Source organism: Dromiciops gliroides, chromosome 3 (genome assembly GCF_019393635.1).
Source record: "Dromiciops gliroides isolate mDroGli1 chromosome 3, mDroGli1.pri, whole genome shotgun sequence".
Taxonomy (NCBI): domain Eukaryota; kingdom Metazoa; phylum Chordata; class Mammalia; order Microbiotheria; family Microbiotheriidae; genus Dromiciops; species Dromiciops gliroides.
The window spans coordinates 207,492,706-207,512,047 of record NC_057863.1 but is presented as its reverse complement, the minus strand read 5'-3'; the positions used below and the strand labels follow the sequence as shown (position 1 = coordinate 207,512,047).

The window sequence follows — 19,342 nt, the reverse complement described above, 5'->3', positions numbered from 1 at the left end:
TCCAAAAGTCCAGGTGTGAGGTGATGAGGGTCTGAACAAAGGCAATTGCAATTGCCAGAGGAGAGAAAGGGATGTGTACTAGAGATGTTACAAAGGTAGAAATCTCAGAGCTTGACAACTGATTAGACATGGGTGGGGATTTGGTGTTGAGAGTGAGGATTAGTGGATGACATCTGGGTTGTGACCATGGGTGACAGGGAGAATGGTGACACCCTCTGTATTAATAGAGGAACTAGGAAGAGGGGAGGGTTTTGGGGGGAAAGAGAAGTTCAGTTTCGGACATGTTGGGTTTCAGATTTCTAGAAGACATCTAGTAAGTAATGTCTAATAGGTGGTGGGAAATGTCAGACTTAAGGTCAGGAGAGAGTTTAGGGCTGGCCAAGTAGATCTATAAGTATTGCCTGCATAGAGATAATTGAAAACATGAGAGCTGGTGAAATAATATAGAAGAAAAAGAGAAGAGTCTCTCCCAAGTCTTGAGGGACTCCTGCAGTTAGTGAGCATGACATGAATGAATACAAAGCAAAGAAGACAGAGGAAATGTCAGACATGCAGGACAGGAATCAAGAGAGAGCAGTGTCACCCAAAAAAACCCCTCCCCCCTCTCCCCCAACCTCCAATAAAAGAAACAAAAAAATTACTGAAAACTAGAGAAAAATGATTGTCGGGGGAAAATACTTCTCCTTGGCAGTGTCAAAGGCTGCACAGAGGTAAAGAAAGATGAGGATTAAGAAAGGGAAATTAGATTAGGTAATTATGAGATCATTAGTTACTTTGGAGAGAGTGGTTTCTATTAAATGATGAGGTCAGAAATCAGACTGCAGAGAGTTAAGAAGAGGGTGAAAGGAAAGGAAATGTAGATAGCCTCTGTCTTTCTCTGCCTTTCTCTTTGGAGTCTTTCCTCAAGAAATAGCTTTATTTATACTGAGAATCCAGGCTCCCCATTCAAGTGGTCCTTTAAAAAACAACACTCCCATGAATTTTAATCCAAAACACAAGTCCCTGTTCTGGAGAGATCCCAGAACTGGCAATGGAGGCTTTCTCAGCCTCGATCAGTTTACTGCAGGACTCCAGCAAAAAGAAATCCAAACTGCAATGAGAATAGGACCTGGGGGTGGAGGGATTAGGAGTGGCAGGATGGCAGAGCTGCCCTTGTGTCTTGTCACATCTAGTCCTGGGCTTGGTAACTCAGAATTCATTTTTGGCAAATTCTTGTTTGATAGCTGAGGGAAGGAAGAGGGACCACTCTACCAACAAAGATCTTGCAAAGAATCAAAAGAATCAGGTTACACCATTGGACCTGGTTGCCAAACCAGTAAATTGGGATTAAGAGGTTGAATCTTGGGCCAGGCCCCTGGCTAATCACTCCCTGCTCCTGGATTTAGTGGTTGTCTGGTATGCGAGCCAGGCCTTAGTGTCATAGTTTTGATAAGGGTCCAGTGTCCAGAAGCATCAGCAGACTACACACAATGTGATCCCTTGGACCTGAAAGGATTACCCTCCTTGCCTTCCCCCATAGGAAGCAGTCAGCTCCTGGCTATGACTGAGCAGAGAGATAAGAAGAGGCAGCAGGTTGGCCCAAATAGTGTGACTGGGGCAGCTAGGTGGCACAGGGATAGAGCACCGGCCCTGGATTCAGGAGGACCTGAGTTCAAATTCGGCCTCAGACACTTGATACTTACTAGCTATGTGAGCCTAGGCAAGTCACTTAACCCTAATTGCCTCACCAAAAAAAAAAAAAAAAAAAAGAAGAAGAAGAAGAAAGAAAGAAAAAAAAATAGAATCCAAATAGTATGACTACTGACTATGCTGGGGAAAGGGAACTGTGCCTTTAGGCTGGGAGGTCTGGGTTAAGGTGAGGGAGGGGTTTATTCTGACATAGTCAGACTGGATTCAGGGGCACCCAGATTTCCTGGGTGGTTGGGGATTTTCTCAGAGAGTAGAGGGCTGTTCAACTTGCTCACAGCCTCATCATCCTCATCATCCATGCTAGGCCAGGCAGACTGGTGGTCTACTCACTTCAACTGCTCATTTAGGGCCTTCAGGGTCAGTTGCCTTCTCCACTCAACATCCTGGGAGTCCATTCCAGGTGATAGAAGGAGCCCTTCACAGTCTTTCTACAGACCTTCACAAGGGGACCATACACCAAATTTGATACTGGGACACAAAAGGCTGCAGGATTTCTTGGGAGAAGTCAGCAAAGGCAAAGTGGTCCCACATATCCCCCGTTTCCTGTAATGGTACTGGTAGAATCACAAGTACAGCCAGCCAGAGAGCACCCTGAAACCATAGGAAGCAAGGACACTGCTTTCTACCTGAGGAGTGAGTCACAACAAAATCAGAGATCAGCAGCAGCATGGGCACCACCTGCATCTGCATCTGGGGCACCTTCCAACCCCAAGGACATATTCACTAGAGCAAAGACCACCAAAAACACCAGAGTGGTTCCAGCAACTGGCCCGATGCTACCACCACGGCCAAGGGAGCACATCCCACACACACAGCTCCAGCAGCCCATGCATGGCCAGGGCCTAGACCCAGGATTTAGTCAGAAGATAGTAGCTAGGGGGTGATGATGAGGTCATGCGTGTTCAGCACAAAGGACAGTGGGCAGAGGAGCAGCAAATTGGTTCTGGACAGGGCAGCACCCAAGGGGAGGCTGGCTGTTAGCCAGGGCTGCTGCTTCTCATTCTTAAGGAGACTTTGGAGGGCTACAGATGGAAGACTGGCTTAGAGAGAGGCTGTTGGGTGCCCCATGAAGGCTGGGCCAACTCTGACCTCAGGTGAGAGAAGGGAAGAGAACAAGCATTCATTAAGCACCTTCTATACTAGGAATATTATTAATCACTATACAAATATTATCTCATTTGATACAACATCTGAGAGTTAGGTGCTGTTGCTATCCTCATTTTACAGATGAAGAAATTTCTAATTTATACTTTTGTAGTCCTAAATTCTTCAGGACATTCACCATGATGTGTCTGACTTGGAGATTTTACTGTCTTTTTTTTTTCCAATGTTTTTTTTTTAATGTTTTTTTTTTTTTGCGTGTGTATGGGGCAATGAGGGTTAAATGACTTGTCCAAGGTCACACAGCTAGTAAGTGTCAAGTGTCTGAGGCTGGATTTGAACTCAGGTCTTCCAGAATCCAAGGCCAGTGCTTTATCCACTGTGCCACCTAGCTGCCCCTTTACTGTCCTTTTGACAGAAGCATGTCTTTACTCTCCCCCATCTATAATCACTGTCAAAATAATCTTTCTAATACTACATAAAATTGATTTTACCATTCTTCAAATTAAAAACAAAACAAAGAAAAACATAATTTCAAGTGAATTCTCATTCCTTACTAAATAAATCCAAACTTTGTAGCCTGCCATTCAATGCTCAAAACAATGTATTTCCATCTGACTTTTCCAATCTTGTATCATGGTACTCCCAATCTGAGACAATTGTTCTCAGATTTTGTCCTCTGCTCTGCTACCCTTGAAGTTGGTATACTTTTCTGACATTCCATCTCTTCCCCTTTTCCAATCATCCCCTTACCAACTATCCCTAAATTCCAAGGGAGAAAAAGCCCCAACAGTGAGAGACTATAGCCTGAACTTCATGTTTAAATATTATGGAAAGGGTTGTGCTTCCTGACAAGAATCCACCCTCCTGATCGTCATCCCTAGTTATTAGTAACGTATCAGTATTCCCCTGTGTCATATCATCAAGAAACATATCCTTAGCAAGAAGCAAACACATATCCCAGAATGGGAAATATCGAAGTCCAGGAAGTCAAGGGTTCCCCTGATTATCCTATACATTTAAAGCTTAAATTATATGGAAAATTAAACAATATGGAACAGCTGATTTCACAATGATGTCTGATAAATTAGGTGCTATTACATACATATGTTTAGCATGGAATACTTAGTTGCTGAGGGGTTATTAGAGCCATGTGCAGTAAGTCACTATTATGAAACATTTCTTCCCTAATGCCAAAAAGCTGGGAATTAACTAGGACACAATATAATAAAAAGAGAATTGCATTTATCATTAGGTGGACTGACTTGAGACCTGTTTTATTCACAGTGTGACTTTGTATAAGTCATTTAATCACTTTGATCTCTAGTTTTTTTAGTTGTAAAATGATTGAAGTTTAAAGTTCTTTCAGCTCTTAACATTCTGCATAAAAATAGTCCTATGTTTAGTCCCAGTGTTCCTTAAGGCGAACTTGTAGCTGTGCTTGGATCCTTTTACTTTCAGTATTCTAGTTTAATCCATCTTTGTCTGTTATAAAACATGGTTAATTCCTGTCCCACCAATGCTTTATCTTCCATCAAGCATGTGGTCTGTTATCTTTTTTATACTTATCCCTACAATTTTCAAAAACTACATTAATGCTATATTGAAATTCGAATCTAATCCTTTTTATTGGATTCTCCCAATCACCAAATCAATCCCACCCCAAACAACTAAATCGGTTTTCCTCTTTTCTAAATTCTATCAGAATGAAAACATCTCAATCATTGCAGTGACTGTACTTTAGAAAATTATATTGGAAAGGTAAAGAAAAGTGTAAGGATCTTTGAAAATACAAGGCACTAGGGCAGAGAATCTTGACTGTCCTGTGTCATGGACCCTTTTGGCAGTCTCATGATGCACATGGACCCCTTCTTGGTATAATGTTTTAAATAATTGAAGGAAAAATAAAATTTCAGTTAGAGATTAGTGAAAAACCAAGATTTAACTGTTTTTCCCTTTCAAGTACATGGATTTCATGATATCTTTCCCTAGACCCATGGATAATAATACTGTGCTAAGGGAAAAATTTCCATTAAATAACTATATTTGCTCCAGAAAATCCTACTCAAATACCTGATCATTGGGTGGTGGTGACTGACTTCTCAAAAGCTCTGCCAGCTGAATTCAAGCTCTAATATAGTCTGCTGTGGATAGAGAAAAAAAACCCTTTATTAAGGAAATGACAAATGATTCTGCTTGCTATTAAAGAAGCAGTTAGTATCATAAGGAGAAGAAGCATATTACCAGTGGCCTGGCCATTTGGTGATGATTTCTTAGACCACACTAAGTCATGAAACAATAACAAAAACAAACAAACACAACAAAATATAGGGCTCCCTGCTTCCACAGTCATCATCACAGATTGGTGGGAAAGGTAGACACTGAGTAATAAGAATCACAGTTTTTATACTGTGAAATTCTAAATGTGAGATCCTTGTCCAGTGACCAACAAGAGGATATACTAATGGAGGAAATTAAACCTATAAGTGTTGGCCTTCTTATTATAAATGGAATAAGGAGACAAGGTACCACTAAATGAAAGAATGGCAAACATTGAAGATAGATGGATTAGGTACATTATTAAAAAGTAAGAAGTTATTGGGTTGAATTGCATTTGAAAAATTGCCTGGTGCTTTTAATGATGCATCAAGCCTCTCCCTGACACAAAGGTCCATCATTTTTAGCAGCAGTATTCTGGTGATGCTTTATGGCTTGAGCTATGGAGCAAAAGAGTTGTATTACATTTTTGATTGGTCTTAATGATAATTTCATTCTTCATAAGGTGGAGAAGTCAACAGGGGGAAATTCTATTCTGCAGCTAATGGGAAGATGATAGCTAGGGTTTGAAATGATGGTACCCTCAAGGAGAAGTCAGTGTTCCCTCTTAGAGTTTATATTAGCACAGGATCTAGAAGACAGGTATAGTCTGACAATGGGCCAAAGACTTTGGGATAGCAGATTTCAAAGGCTTCATAGGAAAAATAAGCAAGATCCTTGGACTAAAGTTCTATAGGAAAATTCAGCCCAGGAAGGATGTAGAAAGTCTAAAGAATGAAATTCTGAAGACACAAAGGGAAATTATCCTAAAAAGGAAGAAAAACAGTTGTCTGAAGAGATTGATGTGAATTTGTGGAGAACTCACCAAATAATTAAATTTTTTAAAAAATATGTACAGAAGATGGGAAGAAGAGGATGTAACCTTCTAAACCTCTGTGATTCCCATTTTTGCTCCACTGCAGTAACACACAACAAATACTATTTCCTTAATCATATCATCACCCCAAACGCTTATACCTTTTTTATCCAGAACACAGAACCATGTCTCTCTTACTATAATCTTCTATCATTCTCATTTCTCTTCTCCTTTATGTTTCTTGGAGTTATTCTTCAGTTTCCCCTATAATTTCCAGTTTTTCAATGCCTTTGTACTCTTCTGCTTTGGACTCCATTCTATCTGGAACAATCTTGAAATTATACTTGACCAACTAACACATATATTATCAACTACCCCTCTCTATTCTTGACCCGTTAGTCTATCACAATTTATACCCTGCCAAATCCCAAACCTTATGAATTCCACCATCCTTCTGTTTTTCTCTGTCAAACCATAGAGGGTTAGAGAGACATTCATCCTGCATCTTTGTCTCATATAGACTAATGTTTCCACTGGAGAGAGACTGAGGCACCTCTGAGAGGTTTTACTACTATCCTATTATAAAAAGCACCAGAAAGTGCTTGAAGTACATGAAGAGCTCTCAGCTCAATGAACCTTTCTGCAACCAATACATCTTTTCCAATTAGCATGCCTTCCCAGATTCCTCCAACATTACTTTTAGTAATGGCCAGAAAGGTGACTGAAGCAGGTACTGTGGAGTAGTTAGAGCTTGGTCAGGCAATGAAGGCACCAAAGTCATCCACTGGATCCCAGGCCTTCATTATTTGTCTTGACTTTTGTCTTGCCACTGAACTTTGATGACTCTGGAAGAGAAACTAAGGCCAATGACTTTGTACAATTTTACCTCACTTAAATCCAATTCTTGCACAAGTAAATCCAACCTGTGATGTCATTGGTTCTTTTTGAAAATGAAGGATGAACAACAACAACAACTTTACCCCAGAGATTACTTTCATTATACATCATATATGTGTATAGTTGTTTGCATATTGTCTCATAATGTCAACTTCTTGAAGGGAATAATATTTTTGCTTCTCTTCTGCCTCCCCCAATTTAAAACCAAAGTACTTGTATTATATAATAAATATTTGTTAGTTGACTGAATGAATGACTGAGAAGCTCCCAGAAAAGTAGCTAAAGTCAGCTATTTTTGCCCAGAACAGTTGCTTTGTCTCCTGTCTGTTTTTTTTGTTTCTTTTTTGGTGGGGCAATGAGGGTTAAGTGACTTGCCCAGGGTCACACAGCTAGTAAGTGTCAAGTGCCTGAGGCCAGATTTGAACTCAGGTCCTCCTGAATCCAGTCCTGGTGCTTTATCCATTGTACCACCTAGCTGCCCCTCCTGTCTGTTGCTTTTTTTTAAACTCCTCTTGCACTCAGTTTATTCTCTCCTTCTTGAGTTTATCTTTTTTTTTTTTCAGGGCAATGAGGGTTAAGTGACTTGCCCAAGGTCACACAGCTAGTTAAGTGTCAAGTGTCTAAGGCTGGATTTGAACTCAGCTCCTCCTCAATCCAAGGCCAGTGCTTTATCCACTGCACCACCTAGCTGCCCCTTGAGTTTATCTTTTCCTCTAGTTTTCCTTTGGTATTTACTGCCTCATATCAGTACATCTTCTTAAGCAATGACCTATCTCAGACATGCAATTCACAGTTCCACTTTTCTCTCAAGTACAAACCTAAAAGTCCTTATGCATTCTTCCACAGTCCCTAAGCAATTATTATATTTATAATTTTGTCAGTTACAATCTTCAAAACCTAAAAACAGTCTCATGCAAATATGATGACACAGCACAATCACCTCCAACCATTATTCCCTCAGCCAGTGCTCTGCCTTCAGACAGAAAATTGTCTGAAGTATGGGAACTGCTCCTGAGAACAATCAGTCTCTCCTCAACATTTTATCTAAAAGGTTATCTTTCTTCTTAAGTTGGTTTTATCATTTTCCTTGTGCAAATGTTCTCTTTCTGCCCATTTCAGCAAGAAAACCATTCACAAAAAGGTTAGTATCCTATACATGTATTCATCCCTAATCTCTCCTGACTTTCAGTCCTATATTATGAACTGTATGCTTAGTACCTGTACCTAGATGGCCTATACTCATTTCAAACTCAACATGTCCAAAATGGAAAACATTATTTGGCCGCATTTCTGCTCCTCCTTCAAACTTCTCTATGTACAGGGTACTGCCAGAGACCAAGGTTCAGAACTCTGCTATCATACTTGACACTTTCTTGTCCCCCACATATCCAATATGTTACCCAGATTTTTTGTTTTTACCTCCATAGCATCTCCCTCATCTGTACCCTTCTATCTATTCATATAGCTGTGAATGTTGTTCATGCTTTTATTATTTCTTGCCTATATTTATGCAATAGCCTCCTAATTGTTTACCCTGATTCTAGTTTATCCCCCTCTAAATTATGTTCCACATGGCTAGAAAATTTATATTACTAAAATATAAATCTGACATGTTACTTCCCTACTCAAAAATTCCCAGAGACTCCTTAATGCCACTAGGATAAATGCAAAATCCTGTTTAGTTTTTTTTAAAAAAAAACCAATGTCTTCTATCTATTTACCTTTTCAGTCTTATTTTTTATTTCATTTTCCCCACTCTCCTTTCTATCTACTTTATATTTGTGGCATAAGACATTCCATTTCCATCCCCAGTGCCTTTCCACAGATTGCTCCCCCTGCCTCCATTTCTAGAAAGCACCACCTTCTCACTTCTGCCTCATAGAATTCTCATATTATGTGAAAATGCAACTCAGGTGCTAGCTCCTATTTAATGCCTTTCCTAATCCCAACAAGTCTTAGTGCTTTCTTCCTCTTGGAACTTTTGATATTACCTTGTATATATTTATCTGCATAGATGCTATATTCCCCCCTAGGCCATACTTTATTCTCTCTAGTTGAATGTGATCTTGAGAACAGGGTTAGTTTTATTTTTGTTTTTGCATTCTCAGTGCCAAATATTGTGCTTTGCATGTGGTAGACCCTCAGTGCATATTTGTTGAATTGAAATGAATTATTGAGTTAAAGAATGACCCCTCACATTGGGCTGATGCCCTGTGAAAGATTTATTGGAGGATATGGACAAGAGTCATACAGGCTAGCCAAAGTATGGATGGCTTGTGATCAGAACCACTGAAGGGAATAGCTATTGAAATTATTCATTGAAATATTGAAGTAACCATGTGGATCTCCAGAACCCCAACCAGAGGTCCCTATGGAAAATCAAGTGCATCACCTTATGAAAGAGATGAGTAAACAGCCATCTATAAAGCTTTGTTCACAGCACTTGCACCTGTTAAACTATTTCAAAGAAGGAGGATGTCTATTCATTCAAGCCAGAAGGTGTTGTTTTTGCCAACTCCACTGTGAGGTAACAGGCTATTGGAAACTTACAGACAGGTCAGCAAGCAATTCTTTTTCCCAAGTCTCACTTAAAATAACTAGCAGGGAAACAAACCTAACAATCTGTCACTTTTCCCTATTTGTCCTTGCCAAGCAGCTGTATTTACAAAAAGCAGTGGACTGAGTTTTTAATCCAGAGAATATTAATTGAGTTGATCGGTGGTCTAATGATTCTTGTTCATGAAATACAGCGAAATGCTTAGGGCCAGGGTAGCTTTGCACCTTTCTTCATTTCCCCCTCCCCCATGCCATCCCATTATTTATTATGAGTCTTTCCAGAAATCTTTACATGTATTCCTCCCTGACTGCACTGACATTGACGCTGGTGAAAGCAGTAGAGATAATCAAGTGCAGACTAAGGCTCAGCCAACAAGCTACTCATGACTCCAACAGATGTTTCTGCTTTGGGGGCCAAAGGAAATTTTATAGGATTTTTCCTCCCTTCCAGGGAAAATTGCCAGAACAGTCAAGAAATGGGAAATATATAGGCCTGCTCACATTTCCAAGCCAGGAGGGAAATTATGAACTGGGTTTGGTAAAAAGAATTTTGAAGAAGAAGAATTCCTGAAGGCACTGTCTCTTCATAGCTATGTACAATGTTCACCAAGAAAGAAGAAACTAAGAGATCTTGCTTGGGATTGGGTTTCACTGTAAATCAAAAGCCCATCCTCCATTTTAGGAGAGGTGTTTGAATCTTGCAGTTAAACATAGGCCCCATTTATGAGAAAAAAATAAAACTTACCTGTGAGTCATCCTGGATCTCTATCCACTACACTGTACAGATGCTGAAGGTCTCAGAGCTAAGAGTATCTTCATATTCCTCCTGCCTCTTTGTCTCATGTGGACTAATGAGCCCACTGGAGAGAGACTGACTGGCTACATGCTGTGCATCATCTAATATGTTTGGAGGTGCTTCTAAAATATTATAATGGAGCCTTCCATTGAATATTTAGCCATGTGATTCTCAGCTGTGGTAAATTGTTTTTACTTAATGTTTGGAATTATTTTGGAATCCCTAAAGAAATCTGGAGGGCAAAAAAGCATGTAAATTCACAGGAGAGAACATAGACATATGAAACTCATGCAAAATGTAACCATGAGATTGTTCACAGCTCCAATTCTAGGCATTAAAACCCTCACTTACAGAATGAACCCTAAAGTGTAAGGGATAGAAAGATCTACTAAACCACTGAAAACTGAGTTTATATAACTATAAATGAAGAAGAACTAACTAAAACATGGCTGGAGTGATTATCAATACTGTGAGGTTCATTTCAAGATCCAGGAAGCTTTAGCAATGAAATGCAATTAAGAATAACCCTACCTGTTTGAACTGATTTTCATCTCTAGTTCCCTTTTATATCTATCTAGTCCTTTCTTATTAGAATGTAAGTCCCTTGAGACCAGGGACTTTCTTGGATGCTCCTCCTTTTGGTTCTTTCATCAGCATTTAGCTCAGTGACTGGCGCATAGTATTTCAAAAGTGCTTTCTCATTCATTCCTTTAAGTATTTCTGTTTTATGATTTAGTTGTGTTCACACAGACACATATTTTGTTTATATTTCTTGACATCCTAATAAGTCAAGGTGCATATAAACCCACATTTTTTAGAAAAGAGGCTTTTCTTAAAATTTTGTTTGACACATTTCCCTTTTTTTTCCTGTCAGGCTGAAAGTGATTTGAAGGTATGAGGAATTTATAAATACCTAACCTGAAGAGGAGGGTAGATTCACTGGAACTCTGATAACTAAGCATGTTTTCTCATTCTAAAAAATATACTAACCAGTTGTGGGTTCCTAGGGAGGGGATAGAATTGAAACGTTTACAAGTTAATGCAATTGAAGAAAATATTAAGAACAATTATTAAATAAAGAAATTTTCTTTTAAGTAATAAAACATTTAGGGCATATTGAATTGAATTAATTGAAACTTTACCTGGTTTAACTGTGAAAGGAGAGATGAAAATGCTTTGGAGAATAACTTTGACCTTTCTTTGTTTGATGGGATCCTTCAAATGACCCACACTAGACTTCTACTGTTGACTGTTTGCTGTAACAGCTTCGAAGAGGCAAAGTAGTCTTTGCCAATCTTTTCTTTGAAGAAGAGCCATTACTGATGAAAAGCTATCCATTACAGTTGTTTTAGTCAATAAAATGTTGGCTGTTCTTGGAAAAAAAACTTGCAATACTTGAGAGATGATTTTAAGTTTGACCTGAGATAGAAATCAAAGGAACTCAATACACGGGCATTGGAAAAGCACATTGTGGGCATAAGGCGCCTGCAACACATTCTCATTTATGACTTCTGTAGAAAGTCAGTGAAAGACATTACTGATACTGTTTAAGGCCAGGAAAGAGGTGAACTCTGGGGAAATGAAGATGGGCACTCAGTAAAAGATAAGAAAATAGGCTCAAAGACTTAATATGACCTTCATATGATCACTTTGCTATTTGCAGAATGAGGGCCAGAATGAAGGCAGAATGAAAGCTCAAATCTCCTAACTCCCAAATTTAGTGCTGTTTTCTATATACCAAACTGATTTTTAGCTAAGCTTTGATGCTATACCTGCAAGGATGTTCACTCCATATCTAGAAGTAATCTGATAGATTTTAAGATTATGACAGCACATATCTACAGAAGGGGAAAAACGCCAAAGAAAGGTGATGAGATCCAGTTAAAATAGATAGATAGATAGATAGATAGATAGATAGATAGATAGATAGATAGATAGATAGATAGATAGACAGACAGACAGACAGACAGACAGACAGACAGACAGACAGACAGACAGATAGATAGATAGATAGATAGATAGATAGATAGATAGATAGATAGATAGATATAGATGGATGGATGGATGGATGGAGAGATGTATGCATACATAACTACATATCCATATCTATCTGCCAAATTCTGTTTATCATCCATGAAAGTAAGTGCAGGTGGTCATCTGGTGATCTGGAAAACCAATGAGAATTCATATGGTCCCAGGGACCCAATTCTCAAAGGAAATGAATTCCATTGAATAATTTAGCCATACTTTTATTTTTTCTATCAAAAGAATTATAGCCTTAGAAATCAGGGATTGCATCTGACCAATGAACTCTTTTTAAACTTTAGTGAAAGCATTCATTTGTAAAAGTAACTCCCCTTTCCCACCCCCCACCCCCAAATACTCACAAACAGGTGAAAATTTCCCAGGAGAATATTATTTTTGTCATGTAAAGGAGCTGCTCCCATCACCTGTTGCTCTGCAAATATACTGCAAAAGAGATAGGTTATGATCCCTAAACTTTACAGTTGTCTAAAGGGGGAAGCAGAACAGGCTACAGTGCTGAAAACTGGTGTATTTCAGCAACACAAGAATTGTGTTTTACAATAGAACAGTATTAATACCTAGGGACCACCCCATCCAACTGAAACATCTGGCCCTCAACGTGTGTCTGGATTTCTTTACGTTTCATTTCTCTCTCTAAATCTACCTCTCTTCTCCCCCTCTACCCTCACTTCTACCCTAAATTCCTGCCTTTTCGATCTTGGATGCTGGCAAAGGTGAAGGAAGTGATGGCAATGAAATCTCTGGGCTGCACTTATTGGCTGGGGGTGGAGCCAGCAGAACATTCTGCCAGGTGCCCCCTTCTGACCCCAATGTGACTGCAATCCTGATCAAAAGAGATGTTCCTCTCCTGGGAGAGGAGATAATGTAGTCTTATTTCTGACTCAAAGCATCTTCTTCCCTGAGGCTGCCAATTCAGCTGTGGTCTCTGTATAGAATCCTCCAGAGATGAGCAGAAACCACCAAACTCTTTTCTCTTGGAGTTTCTCATAAGATGCAAATATTGGCAGAAGATCAGAATTTAAGTAGCTGTTTCCAGCGATTTACAGCTCTTCCAAATACTAGAAGAAAAATTCATGGAGACTTTTGAGCCCAGCAGGGTCTTCAGTTGAGCATTTTGGAGAATTTACCATTGCTTCTGACTGCATAACATAATTTTGTGACTAAATGAATACTTTAACATCTGAAACCTTTTGGGACCACTAAATTCATTTTGAGATGAAAAGTTTCCCTTGTGTTAAACCCAACATATACCATTTATTGTAAAACCTTAAAATGTCCTCCCAAATTAATATCTGATTTAAAAAGAAGCAGATTTCTTTTCATTTGGGTACTAGTGAGTCAAAATAAGCACAAAAACTTTTTAAACATAAATCTTTTTTAGATTTGGAACTATAGAAACTATTTTTAAAGAAAATTCAGGCAATTTGACAAGGAAAAAATATAAGTATATTAATTTTATCTCAAACATAAATATTGACCCCCAGACCTAGGAAAATTATACAGTTGGTATAATGATAAATATAATATACCCATTATCTCCTTCCTAGGCTCTTTTTGTTTGGCATTGTGTAGTTGTCAGGGGACTTTGTGTTTTCATATGCATTTGTATTGCCTCAGTTTGGTTGCATAGAGAGTATTTGAATGAGGCTGAAATGATAAGAAGGAAAGTAATGTCTCTGGTAAATTTGGGTATAACCCATGCAAAGTTCACTAAAGAAAAAAAGATTTTTCTGAAAAAAAATTATAAGAATTTATAATGAAACATGGGCAGCTAGGTGGTACAATGGATAAAGTGCCAGGTCTGGAGTCAGGAAGACTTATCTTCCTGATTTCAAATCCAGCCTTAGATATTTACTAGCTGTATGATCCTGGAAAAGGTACTTAAGCTTGCTTACCTCAATTTCCTCATCTGTAAAATGAGCTGGAGAAGGAAATGGCAAACCACTCCAGTATCTTTGTAAAAAAACAAAAAACCAAAACAAAATGGGGTCATGAAGAGTAAGGCATGACTGAAAAGACTGAACAACACCATCATGATAAAAGACAAGATAAAGAATCAGCCACGTACTGATGTAACTAAAAACCTGTGCATTCCACTGATTTCCACACACTAACAGAAGAATGTGAAGAAGGCTTCAAAACAATGAAGAAGACTCCTCGTAGCAAATTTTGGGGAAGATAGGAATGGGAGTCATATAATATGAGCAGGCATAGATGGTTTGCAAGCTGTATTAATGAAGGGGCTACCAATGAGATCACAAATCTCTTGGAGTATATATGCCATGAGAAATATAGGTGAGTGGGTAGGAAGAGGCTATTGAAAAGGTGAAATTAGAGTATCTTGTAGTAACCTAAAATTTTAAAGATAGAAGGCACTTTAGGGGCAGCTAGGTGGCACAGTGGATCAGAGTGCCTGGCCTGGAGTCAGGAAGACTCATTTTCGTGAGTTCAAACCTGGCCTCAGACACTTATTAGCTGTGTGACCCTAACCTTATTTTCTTTATTTAACCTTATTTTCTTCAGTTTCCTCATCTGCAAAATGAGGTAGAGAAGGAAATAGCAAACCACTCCAAGATATCCACCAAGAAAATCCCAAAATGTCATGAAGGGTTGTAGTAGTAGCGGTAGGCCTCCACCAGTCGCGGAGAACCATGGATCAGCGCCTTGAAGAGCCACAGGCCACAGTGTGGCTGTGCAGTCCGATACAGGAGTCACAGCTCCTGAGTGACTTATAACCGGTAACTGCCACATCCCATGGTTGTATCTACCCATGAGGAGTAGCTGGAGTATCCTCTCCAGGGCGCTGGCCTGGACAGATCAATATGGAAAACAAGCTGTTGCCCATGCAGCAGGTTTTCCCTCTCGGAGACATTGGTGGATCCAAAGGAGAGGCAGAGCCAATACAGTTTGGTACCAGTGTCACTTCAGGAGTTGCCAGAGGGATGTGATGTCCAACGTCCAACTGCCTAAGGGACTCTGACTCCTGATTTTTCTTGGGGTTAACTCCCAAAGTCTTTCCCATATATGGGTATAACCACAAGGCAGCAGAGGTTTAAAATCAGGGTTCCTTCCCCTAGGTGGGTTGCCTGCCAAGGCTAATGAGCCCCACCTGCCCAAAGCGACTGGTTTTAAGGTGCCAGTGACTCACCTTCGCCCCTTCTCCTCTTAGTGGAAACAGTTCCACTAGGAGAAGGCCAGGAGTTTGGGCTTTGGTTGTCAGAGGCTATTTGAGATTCATGCTATTGGAGCATTTTATAGAGAGTGGGAGCTTATCCCCACTCCCATCCCAGTATAACAAACATGATTGTACATGATTGTACATGATTGAAAAATGACTGAACAACTACAAAGAAAGAATTTTAAGATTGATATTCAATTTATTTGTTTATTCACTTATACAGATCTATTATAGTCAAACAATAATGGCAATTGAACAAGCACCAAGAAGCAATTATCATTGTTCACCTTTTCCATCTCTTTCCAAACAACCAGATTGTCATCTTATCCAAACCTCTCTGGTTTGCCATTTGTGATTTCTTAAAGTCTCATCTGTCACTTTGATGTTTCATTGTTAGACATGATCCCTCCTTAAAGATCTCCCCTACATTTCTTCATTTAACAAACTACTTGAAGTATATCTACCGGTCCAACTTTCTTTTGATGAAACTCTTTATTGTAATATGATCATGGAAGATGATGGGTGGCTATAAGTTTCTACTCTTATTTTCTTTTATGGACCATCAATTGCAGAAAGCTTTGGGAGACATACATTTCAACCTCAATCTTTAAGGACTCATAATTGGTCAGCGTCAAGCAGATCTGGCTGGAACACATCCAATATGCATTTTTTCTTATAATCTATTTTCCATCCATCCTGTTTTATTGGTCCTGACCATCAAGAAAAATGTAATCCAATTTATCTTTGAACATCAGAGAATTTGTCACAATTTTTGTCTTTTGGTGAATGAGTTTTAATTCTGTCTGTAATATGTGAAACATTTCAAAGTCCAGTGTATTTGTTACTGTGTTCTAGTATAGATGAATATAACATCATAGATGTAGGGCTAGGAGGTAAATTAGAGACCATTTCTAACCCTCTATTTTTTTATATGAGGCCCAAAGAGATTAAGTGACTTACCTAAAATCACACAGGTAATAAATGGATGATCTAGGATTTAAATCAAAGTTCAGGGGCAGCTAGGTGGTGCAGTGGATAGAGCACTGGCCCTAGAGTCAGGAGGACCTGAGTTCAAATCTGGCCTCAGACACTTAACACTTACTGGCTGTGTGACCTTGGACAAGTCACTTAACCCCAATTGCCTCACCAAAAAAAAAAATTTTTAATTAGGGGCAGCTAGGTGGTGCAGTAGATAGAGCACTGGCCCTGATTCAGGAGGACCTGAGTTCAAACCCTATCTCAGACACTTGACACTTACTAGCTGTGTGACCCTGGGCAAATCACTTAACCCCAATTGCCTCACCAAAAAACCCCAAAAAACAAACAAACCAAAAAATTAAACCTAAGTTCTCTGACTCCATATTCAATATTTTTTCCCCATGGGACCATATTGACTTGCTTAATGATCTCCTCATTAACACTGGTGACTAGCAATGTCATTATTTAAAAGTGGACCACCTGAGCCCATAGTGATGAATACAAACTCCAAAGTCATTAAAAATCATTTTCAAAGTGGTGTACTTTGCAAATGACAAGTTTCCACACGAACAATAGAATTCACCTGAAAATCTTAAAGCATTTTAAAAAACTAGTCAGGGATGAGTATTTTTTTGCCCCTTGCTGCTGTTGGTCCTTAGTTCTCAAATAGGACCATGACACTGGGGTGACATCATGACTTGCAGTGAATTGGATTTAAGTGACGGAGGACTGTATAAAGTCACTAACTTCATTCTCTCTCCCAGAGCCATCTGGGTACATTGGCAAGATATCTTTATCTATATCTATATCTATCTATCTATCTATCTATCTATCTATCTATCTATATCTATGTATGTATGTATATATATGTATACACACACACACACACACACACACACACACACACACACACATATATATATATATAATACAACTGGAGATGACCCTGATTGTTTAAAGCAATTGGGGTTAAGTGACTTGTCCAGGGTCACACAGCTAATAAGTGTCTGAAGTGAGATTAGAACACAGGTCCTCCCAACTTTAGGACCAGGAATCTATCCACCTGACTGCCTCATATCTTTTGTTCCTATTTGAGAAAAGGAGAAACAGAGAAATGATATCGCATAAAAAGACAGTCTTCACAATAATAATTGTTAACTCTGTCTGTGTGTGTTTTTCCCAAATGAATTTAGGTTTTATTTATAATGTAATAAACAAAGTAGCATTTTGGTTTTCTATACATACATCTAGTGTCATCTACTCCTTGTGCTTTTTCTACTCACCAGGTAAGCCAGACTTCATATATTATATACCACATTACCAGTGAGACCACAAACAAAAAAAAATGACAAAGTTCTTGGTCCGAGTTACAGAGTATATAAACTTAATCACATTGAAAATAAGAAAGGTGATTTTGTGATTAGAGTGATAGGGAGAATGTCCTTCCTCCCCCCCCCCTTCATTTCTGGGAACACACAGCTATTCTAAGCCCACTGCTTTACTTTTGAAAAAATAAAATGATGACAGCTCTTGTCTCTTTCTACTCCCTTTTGTCTATTTTCTTGTGCTATTGACTTAGGTGAACAAATGCAATTGGTTGATAATGGAAGGGAAGAGCTGTTTGGGGGGGGGGTGCAATAATATTTTGAAATGGTACCAGAAAGAAACAATGGTTAAATCTCATTTCTTTATCCACAAAATATACTACCCTTCCATTAGTATATTACAAAGTTAATCCTGGCCGTCTATGAGTTTATCTCATAAACCAGAAAACACTAAAATGAATATAAACAACACAAAAATATTTAAGAATGTAAAGCGCTGCACCATGTACATATGTAATTTGCTTTAAACCTAGAGTTTTTGTTAAAAAACTATCAGTACACAAAGGATAAATTGAATGTTAGTTATTAAAGTGATTCACAAAATTATTTAAAATAAAAATCCCCCAATACATTTAAAATATTTATTTACTTCCAAAAGTGTATATCTGCACACAAATCTTGTAGAATTTTATGTTTTTCTTGATCCCCTCAGCTGCTAATACTCTCATTCTCAAAGGTAAATTGTGTTCCATTTGTTTGTAAAGATATGGATGAGATGACCTAAGTACATATTATCTCCCCCCAATAGAATATAAACTCCTTGAGGACAGGGAACATTTACTTTTGTCTATTTATCCCTTGCATTTAACACAGTGCTTACAGTATTTAATATGTGTTGATTGACTGAATGATTGATTATATGTTGTATTAAGTGAAGCACACTTATTCAAAGAAAGAACAAATACATTTTGTCCAGATGAAGGTGATGTAGGAGGCAAAAAGGGGTTAATAGAAAAACCTAAGACCCAAGCTCTAATTCAGATATTAGCTCTAAAAGGGAGTCAGACCCCAGTTAATGGATAAGTTACAAGTAGGATGCTGGGTTTTTGTACCCACATAAATCAGTACCCATAACGGGAACAGAGGGACCTAGGCCAGGGAGGCCTGAAGACTATGATAAAATGACAAGGGTATAGAAATTCTAAAGAAAAATAATTATGTTTTGAAACTAGTCATGGGAACCAGAAAGAGAGATGTGCAGAAAAGGCCAAATTCATCCCCAGATTCACCTTATGATGTATAAACCCCCAAAACACACCTCCACTGAAAAAGGTACCCACCTCAGGTGTTGGCTTAGGACCCTAGGAACTCCAAATTAGGATAAGCCCTCCCCTGAAACACCCCAAGGTGGAGATTATTATAATGAGACTGATGATCAATTTATCCATACTATAAATATGTCTTTCCTTTCACTATTCGAGAGATACCATTCCACTTTTTTGGTTCTCTCCCTGTGATCACTCACAGTATTGCAATAAAACTTGGGAAACTGAGTCACTGAGTCTTGTAATTCTTTTGGGATAACTCACGATCAATTTGACCCTAAATTCCAGCCCACATCAAAGGGATCAGAAAAAGGAGTT

General features: G+C 38.8%; 1 pseudogene; it reads right to left on the bottom strand.

Moving 5' to 3' along the window:
* Nucleotides 1-1,868: 1,868 nt before the first annotated feature.
* LOC122747354 lies at nt 1,869-6,428 on the bottom strand (annotated as a pseudogene).
* Between the last annotated feature and the right edge of the window lie 12,914 nt (nt 6,429-19,342).